This window comes from Thunnus albacares, chromosome 14 (genome assembly GCF_914725855.1).
Source record: "Thunnus albacares chromosome 14, fThuAlb1.1, whole genome shotgun sequence".
Classification (NCBI taxonomy): domain Eukaryota; kingdom Metazoa; phylum Chordata; class Actinopteri; order Scombriformes; family Scombridae; genus Thunnus; species Thunnus albacares.
This window is the reverse complement of record NC_058119.1, coordinates 11413392-11422740: the sequence shown is the minus strand read 5'-3', so window position 1 is coordinate 11422740 and position 9349 is coordinate 11413392.

The window sequence follows — 9349 nt, the reverse complement described above, 5'->3', positions numbered from 1 at the left end:
CAGTGGTGGCAGCACTCTCAGAATACCATTATATTCATCCATTCATTCATTCATGTTTTTCAGCCTTTGCTCAGGTTGCTGTGGCATCATTTCCTTGCACACCGAGCTATTATTAGGGCCAGCAAAGCAGCACAGACTGTGCCCCATTTTTCCTTCCAGTATCACTCCTAGGGATGATGAAGTTGCAAAGCTAGCAAATGAGAGAGAGGAGAACAAGATGCATTAATCACCGGGGAAACAGTTGATTGAGGATGCCTTGAAAAGACAGACCCATTAGTCTGTGTGCCTGCAATGGTGCTAATCTGATTGTAAAACTGTTAGGCTAAAACAACATGCCCCACTGACCACCATCAGAGATGTTCATAATGGTAGTGGAGCATATCCCGGACCATATAACACGCTCTCTGCCTGAGGTGCTGATGAGGGACTTTGGGAACGAGCTTTTTAGTGACATGAGACTGAGAGAATAACACAAAAGTCTTTGTTAGATTTGTGTAAAACTGACAGCGGGTGAAAATAATCACAGTAAACAGCTCACTTGGATAAAAGGGAGTTAGGTGAAAAATAGTAGGATTACAGACTAAGAGAGGAGTTCATGTAAGGCAGTTAAAGTAGTAGGGATGATGGGATGAACAATGAAGAAGCTCCCCTGTGATGGAGAGTAGTGAGCGAGCATGAATGAGGGTGCAGTGTGTCTTAGCAGCCAGCCTACGGTGGCATAGTGGTCAGGAGGCCTGCTGCTTTAATGGTCCATAAATCTGTGTGGACTGGCTGGTCTGATGCCGCCCCAGTGAGACCCTCTCATGTGGAAAATGAATCAGACCATTTTTACGGAGCGCTAGTGTTGAAGCTCTCACCCTCCTCTACTGCCAGCGAGCCGATAAGAGCTGCTGCACACGCACGGGTACTCCATTACAGCAGGTCTGGAGCCCATAAAACTGTTTATTAGTGACAACCCTTGTTTGTATGCTGCTCTTCATTCAATCTGTCCTCTTGCCTTTGTTGTTCTCTCCCTCACTGTTTTCTTTTTTCTCATTACACCCAGCTTTGGTTTCTGGAGTGGGAACACAGATGTTGACGCTTTGGTGCACAGCCAGTAAAGAGCTGAAAAACTGTAAAGGATAAATCACATGCCAGCAAAAAACTCACCGAATTCAATTGCAATAGGTATAATCTAGATTAATTTCAAGCTCGCTCTCTCTCTCTCTCTCTCTCTCTCTCTCTCTCTCTCTCTCTCTCTCTCTCTCTCTCTCTCTCTCTCACACACACACACACACACACACACACACACACACACACACACATGTACACACACTAAATAAATTTTGCATAATGGTTAGAAACATGCCAGGTATTGCATCTCTACTTCTCTCTTGCTGCTCGCTCTTACACACAGTTCAAACAACAGATGCTGTTTTGTAATGACAAGAAAAAATCATATTCTTTTGATTCCACAGTATGTACCTTGGACAGGTGAGGACATTATAGAGAGTGCTGACATATAAAGTCTCTGTCCTGGTCCTTTTAATGGATTCAGATGTTGAAACAATCCTCTGCAGTTGTTATGGGACCGAGACCAAAAGACTACCTGCACCCTGAGCTAATTAGTTTGAACCTCCTTTGAAATGCGAAGTGGAAGAGTCACCAAGAGAATTGTGACTTAGATTAAAGAGCGTTAACACACTCTCTAACACCGCATGCGCAGACATGCGTGCAGAAAGACACACGGGCGCATGCACGCGCACATACACTGAAGATCCACGGCATTTTAATTTTCCTAGATAAGTACAGTCAGAGTGGTTACTGGTTAAACAGGTAGTATTTGCATTCTCCCCAGGATGAGAAGGCAAATGCAACTGTCTGTGAAGCTGCCAGAAGCCACCTGCTGTGTAAAGATATGCATTAACAGACATCACAGCAGTCCAGACATAAAGCTCTAGAAGGAAAAAAAAAACATTTGTTTAAGAGGAGAGAAAAAAAAGCCATCTTATTTTTATCTTTAAGTATTTCTTAAGAACTACTCAGGTTATATTAAATATTTGCAGTAAAAATCATGTAAATGTTACTTCCACACATCCTCTAACTGTCAGCAGAGCAACCAGGCGTGGTCAACTTGTTTCAAATGCATCACTTTCTTTGTTCTTCAGGTTTGTTTTCCCCGGAGGTTCTCCCAGCTTTTGCCTGCAGTTATCCTCAATTGAAGAGTGTGTTTGCCTACAGAAGCCTTTGTTTGACAATCCTTTCTGCTTACCGGGTCTTATGAATTGTGTCAGCAGTTGCTGATTGTCTGTTATCTGTCAGCTGATAAGTGGCTCCTTTAATGCACAGGCAATAAAATGCTCAACATGTAGGGCAGAGGAATGATCTTTCCAACAGTCAAACAAATATCCTGTAATTCTGTATTGATTCAGTCTATTTGTTCAAGTTAGACTGGGCAAACGCTTGTATAAACAGGCCCAAGTGTCAGTTTGTTCTAGTGGAGGATTAAGCTTGCCAGTATGAACTAAGGACAGTAAATTAAATTTAACTAGGGCTGAATGAAAAAAAGAACTCAGCTGTTTAATGAGACAGGAGTTATTTTAGAAACCAGTATCCAATAAATAATCATGTACTTGTAATAAAGACAACACTCTCACCCACTAAGCAATGGAGACATAACCAAAGGCACCTTTTTAATTCATTTCAAATGGCCAAAGCAGGGGCAGAGCCAGAAATTCTTGACCCCCTAGCAAGATGTGACACATGGCCCCTCCACCTTGATGTGCATACTGTAATTAGTACAAAGTCACCGACGTCTACTAAAGCCTTAAAAAAAATAATTTATTCATCCCACAGAACTTGATAAACATACACTATAAAGTGGGCTGGGGAGTAAAATAAAGTCTCACACATACTCACCTTAATACAATTCATGATATTAAGGTGAGTATGACCCTGATTTGGGAATGACCACATATTCTCAAGAATGATGAGAGTCTGCACATTGTGGAAAAAGTCAGCAAACATAATTTTTCAATAGGCTGGAGTCTAGGATTCAAATTTGTTGTCTGAACCGGAATCTGGAAACTGTAGCTGGAGTCGGCTAGTGACGGACATTCGAATGCAGTGTGCTTGTCTCTGACTGTAATCTTCAAAATCATTTGATGAACGTGTAAGACTGCTTCTTTTCACAACTGGTTAAGATTTTAAAGTTTTGCCCACTCCACATTTAAACATTTTTACTGTATCGTTTTAAAAAATTAATCATGAGAGAACGGTCGATAGTAGCAGTTGGTTCGACATTGCCATCCTTAGATCCATGCTGTTAGCGAGGATCAAAATCACACTGTCAGTCAAGTCTTCAGTGAAAATAATTCCATCCTAAATAAGCAGATTACATTCTTCTGTTTGAGTACAGACTGCCTTACTGATCATAGGTTTAAGCAGACAATCAATATGTTGTAAGTGATTATACTGTATACAATGAATGTGCTTTCTCATACTTGATTGTGACAAGTGAAGGAAAGACTGTCTTCTGTATTTAACTGACTGCTTTGTTTTCAGCAGACACACATCACTGAACTTTGGTCTTTTTATTTCAGTGCCTCCAGAGCTGCTCTTTTCTCTCTTCATTGACCAATATCCAGGGTATCTCTTTGCACTTTTAAGCACACTAAAACGGCATGACTCCCTTTATAAAGGCCTTCAAATAGCCCTGCTATACAATACGCCACATGCAGGGGCAATTGAATTAACCCATTGATCCCTGGCTGTTCTATTGCCAGGCTAAATTTTGTTATTCACCCTTAATGACTGCTCCTTGCAGGCAAATGAACACTTGTAGTCAATTAACTGTGAAGCAAGAGGAGGATAAAGGAAAAGACAAGCCGCTCTGACATGTTACGTCCTATCTACACTTTCAAATGCTGCATCAGCAATGTGAAGCTGTGACGTCTGTAGAAACAGCCGACTGATGACTTCACTGTAAACAACAACACAACACCAAAAAGCTTTGTTCTCTGACACTCCCTTATCTTTTCACAGCATCTGGTTCACCCCGCCTTGCCTTGGTCACAAGCACACTTTATCTTGTGGGACAATAGTGGTCTTGTGTCCAGCAGTGTTGTCTGGCACTACCAGCTCCATAGTGGGCTATGACACATATGAGGGATTGCTAACGCTCCTCCAGCAGTGTGAATATGTGTGTGGTGTTTTCTCGTGTATGTGCAGTACAATTATAAGCAGCCCGCTGCTTGGTGGTATGAATTATACACAGATAAACAACTTGTACATTATTTTTATGTACAGTCTCAAATTATCATACCCAGATGAAAAAGACGCACTCATAAATTCACAATCTGACAGGTAGCCTACAGCTGTGAACTACCATGAAACCACCACTCATTCTGGCGTAGGGGTACTCTTAGAATGACAAGTGTAGACCTCCCAGTGTTGTCTCTGCACTATGCATATAAAGTGAGAGTGACCCGATGCCTGAGGGGCAGCGTATACCCTGCCTGGGACTACGGGGAATCTGGCTGCGAGCGGGCACATGGCTGTAGTGTGGAGAAAGTGGTGCAGTGCCTCTCTGTGCCTGGCTGAGCACTGGGTAATGAAGCGTGGCAGAGGAGAGAGGAAAGGAGTGTGTCTGCAGGGTAGGCATGGCCCTCGTGTTCCTATGCAACCGGGGCGGATGGCTAGGTGATGCAGGACCGCCTCTATTCTGCTTACTTGTCATACTGCTGCCACGCTTTCTTTCGCTTGTTCTGGTTAGTTGTCGTTTTTTTGTCCCTCCCTTCCTATCCTTTTTTTGCGATGCTGTCATGCATCCTACCCCATTTCCCCAAGGACAATATGCAGAAGGTCCCAAACCTAATCAAGCAACATGAATTATTATGGCAAATGACAAAAAAAAAAAGAACCATAACTAAATTTTGGCATGTCATTCCAAGTCAGATTAAAACAGCACTGAAGTATTTATGTCTTAACATTTTTTATTTATTTAAATGAGACTCCTCTTCTTGTTTTCTCAATTGATTTCTCCTCCTTCCTGTCTGCGAGACAGTTGGCTGCACTTGCCCTTTCAAACAAAGGTCTACTGAGAGCAGATGTGCTATTGTTTCAGAGATGCTGTCTTGACTGAAATACTTTCCATAGCAAGAAGTATCGTTCCTCACCTCACCTCAACCTCCCCTATTTTGGAGTACTTTTTATTTGCATGTGGTTGGGTACCTTTAACAAACACGGCGATTAAGAACAAGGGCAATGACTCAAATGGGGATGCTCAGATTTGCAAAAACAAGAGAGATTAAAAATAACTGAGGTGTGGCTAAAAAAAAAACCCCTCTCTATCTACATCAGTCATTCTGGGATTGAGTTTGTGTTTGTGTGTGTGTAGGTGTGTGTAGGTGTATCATTTAGGAACTTCCCCATACAAGGACTGTCCAAAGCACTGCCATTAATTGTTGAGAAACTAAGTAGAAGCAATAGGTAAGCAAGAAGACAACCTGTGATTATCCTCAGTGAATGATTTCCATCCTAGAGAGTGCATTACATTAATACAAAGACAAACTCTTAACATATTATCATCTATTGTGCAGCCACACATTTCCTGTGGGCAACAAGTGTGGATCTATTCTTAGCCGGTGGCCTGGGCTTCAGCACTTTCTGCTCCCGCTCCTCATAGGTTGGACGGGACGAGGTGTGATTCACTCCTGCCAGGTCTGACTGTGTCGTTGTAGCCCGTGTCCAGCTGTAGAGACAGTGGGGCCCATCGACCATCTGTCCCCGACCAGCAGATTCGAGGCTCGGTCCCCAGAGCAGGGAGTGAGGGGGCGGGAGTGAGATGAGGTCGGATGGGGGGAATCAGCTTTGTATTGCCATAAAGCTGTCTTTCCTCTCTCCTAGCAACGGCCTCCCATTTCCTTGGTTTTTGGGCGGAATGGTCCTGTTGGTCGGTGTGCACGGCCCCCTCACTCACTCTCTCTCTGTCCTATTTATGGTAATGAGCCATCTGCCCTCTCTGTAACAGCCGCCCAAATAGAGGAGAGGCTGGAAAGGGGGAAGGGGGGGTTGGTGGGGGGGGGGGGGGGGGGGGGGGGTCTCTGACAGATAGGAGTCTGAGACAAAGACGCTTATCCTGTTGTGTCTGCCTCTGCCCCAGTGGATGCCTTCAGATATGGATAGGACTCAGTGATGACAGGGACAATCCTGAAACGTGTCCAGTGTTTTCACAAGAGTACATAATGTAAAAGAAGGAGGTTATTTGAAGTAAGTACTTGTGTTTCTGTGTGTGTGTGTGTGTGTGTGTGTGTGTGTGTGTGTGTGTGTGTGTGTGTGTCTGATAGAGAGAAAGAGAGAGAGACAGAGAGTGCTACCACCTGCAGGTCAGTACATTATGTTGTTCAACACAAAGAGCATTTGTAATATCAGTGCTAGGATGACCCCCTCCCCAGTCACACACACACACAAACACACAGAATATTGACTGCTGAGCTGAATAACACACAACCCTAGCATTATCCAGCGCTGCTATATGGATGTTCCTCTGTGACTTGGTGACACGATAGAGTGGTGGGCACACCAGCCAATACAAAGCCACACAGCATTCAATAGACCTCTGTTGCCACTGGATACTAGATTGGTTACCAAGCCAACACATGTGCCTCACTGTCATATCTCCAACAGATTAGTGTCGAAAACAACAGATATCTTGACAGTTAAGCGTTCCACGTCTCAAGCTTAGGTAAAGTAGTGTGTGTCAGTGTATTTTTGTGAGTGGACTGGTGATCCGGTATGAAAAAAATGGAAGTAAAAAGATAAATGGAGATTATGTAAGACGGGGTGAAAAATGTTCCTTCTGGCCATGGCAACACTGAGTCCAACCATTTTATGATCAGAGGACAACAGCTAGTGCGTCACACACACAAAGGCAATTTGTTTGCAATTTACAACACAGCTGACAAAAGTCCATTTTAAAAAGTGGTCAGTTTACGTAAATTTTATAGTACATTATACAAAAAAAAGACTAAAAACTCAACACAACATTCTCAGCTGACTTTTGATTCCTCCCATCATGAGGTCAATCACCATTAACCTCATCAGACAGACACTCAGACAAAACTCACAGATGGGTCAATGACCAGAGAACAACAACTCACAGACGGTCCTGCTGGTAGGCCTGAAGTTGACTGCAGTCATCAGTGCATAAAAAAACATAAACATAGTGAAAGCAAACAGATGCAGAAAAGAAAAGAGAAAACACACATAAAAAGAATATTTAATCAGTTGTGATCATGCTGCCACTTTAAGGAAATTGCAGGGTAGTTGTGCAGCTCAGTGTTGTGACTCATTTACTGTAGGTAGTTAATTAGTCAGGGGAACAAAATTCATTTGGACTAGCCAAAAAAAAATCTAATTAATTACCATGTTTTCACAACAGGCACATATTGATGTCCTACAAACAAATATTTAGAAAATCCCAATGTTCAGCTGAAAGGACAGGCTTTCATAGAGGGGATCATCCCTCAGTGCATTTGCCAATTTGACACTATCAGTATGACAAACAATGCTGTTGTCATGGCAGCATCCTGGGGGCAAAGGGTCTGCAAAGAAATTATAGTGTGTGGTCACTGCCAAAAGAGAATGCTAGGGATGTATGTGAAATAAAAACAGATATTTCAGATTCACTGAGAATAAACCTGAGTGAGGTGAGGCATCATTCAGACAATAGATACAGACAGACATCTAGGGACCACAGAGGTAAAGTATCATGTGATGCTCATCTCACTCACAGCATGTAGCGAATACTCAGAGAAGAGGAGACATCTAGTGGACAACCCGGCTACTGTGCAGCTAAAATGATCAAAATGGCAATTGTCTTCTTTATTGAATAAACAGAAGAGGCAGAGGATAAACCTATGGGCAACAATAAAAACATTCACATTATCTGCCTCATTTTGGAATATATTGCATGATTTATTTTTTTTTGCTGTCTCTGTCTCCCCAGTTAATCTAATGATCTACCAAGAACGGACACAATTTCACACAGTCACACTTATTTCAGTAGGAACTTAACAATGAAGTATACTACTGTTAGTCAATGCGCCTTGTTACAGAGATTAAGAGGTGTAAAATTGAGACTGATTCACCTCTCAACTTAAAAGAAATTCCACATAGGCCAACTTTGCAATAGCAACAATCATGTGCTACAGTGTAATCTCAATTTCCACCAAATTTCCCATTCAGTAAAACTGAGCTGTCATCATCAGGCCTCTGTCACAGATTTTTGACACTAAAATAATTTTGATAAATTTGATTATATAAATATTTCTACACACACAGGTATGCAGTAATGACTCTTCAATGCTTCCCCTTGAGTAAACTAATTTAAACTGACAGGATTCAAATATCACCAGCCCTGAGGCAAAAAGCAATGGCTATACTATGGTGGTTATACTGGTAAACATAGAATTTTAATGCAGAGCTCCTTTAAACTTTAAGATCTACAGAGTCAAACTTTTTCTCCTCAGATTCACTGACTCTCATTTTGTGACTGATTTTCTTTGCTTTTAGCTTCAGCAGTTTCCAACATTTTTAAACATAAAAAATTTTGTCTTTTTCTTCTTTTCCTATTTTTCTTGAAACATTGATCCGATTTCCACTGTACCCAGTATATGTAGGTCCTACTTATCACACAAATATCTTTTTTTTTATTCATTCTTAACATTTTGGGGTGAAGCAACAAACATGAAGTTCATGTTTGCATGAATTAATTGATTCAAGTAACCAAGTTTCTCACACAAAATGTGTGATGAGCGCAGAAATGAGGATGCTCATTTGGTCAGGCTTAATAGCACCACCATCAGGCCAAAACATCAAATTTTGGCCTGGTTACATTTTCAAATGGGAATATGTCAGGCACAATTTCACGCTCTTGTGCAAGACTTTCACCAAATCTCTGAAGGACAGACCTGTTCAGATGTGATGAACAAATGTTATACTGCTCATAAAATATCATGGACCTCACAGGCTTGGATTCCATTAATGGTTGATTGTAGTTATAAAACTTAACTCATATTGTTTTTACTCTTTAATATAATTTGAGTCAGATAAACTTGTTAAATGAAAATGCACTTTTTAATATATATGTCAAAGTCACATTACATCACAAGACCTGTGTAAAAAAAAAAACACTGAGGGATGATCACGTTTATGGGCTTCCTGACTTGCAAGGCTAGTGAGGTTCACTTCTCAAAAACAACAACAACAGCAACAAGAACAACAAAACAACCAAAGACTGTGTAAAAATGTTTTGTGATATTGCTGGAACACATCAAGTTTGGGGAAAATGAAGAGTAAGTGACAAACC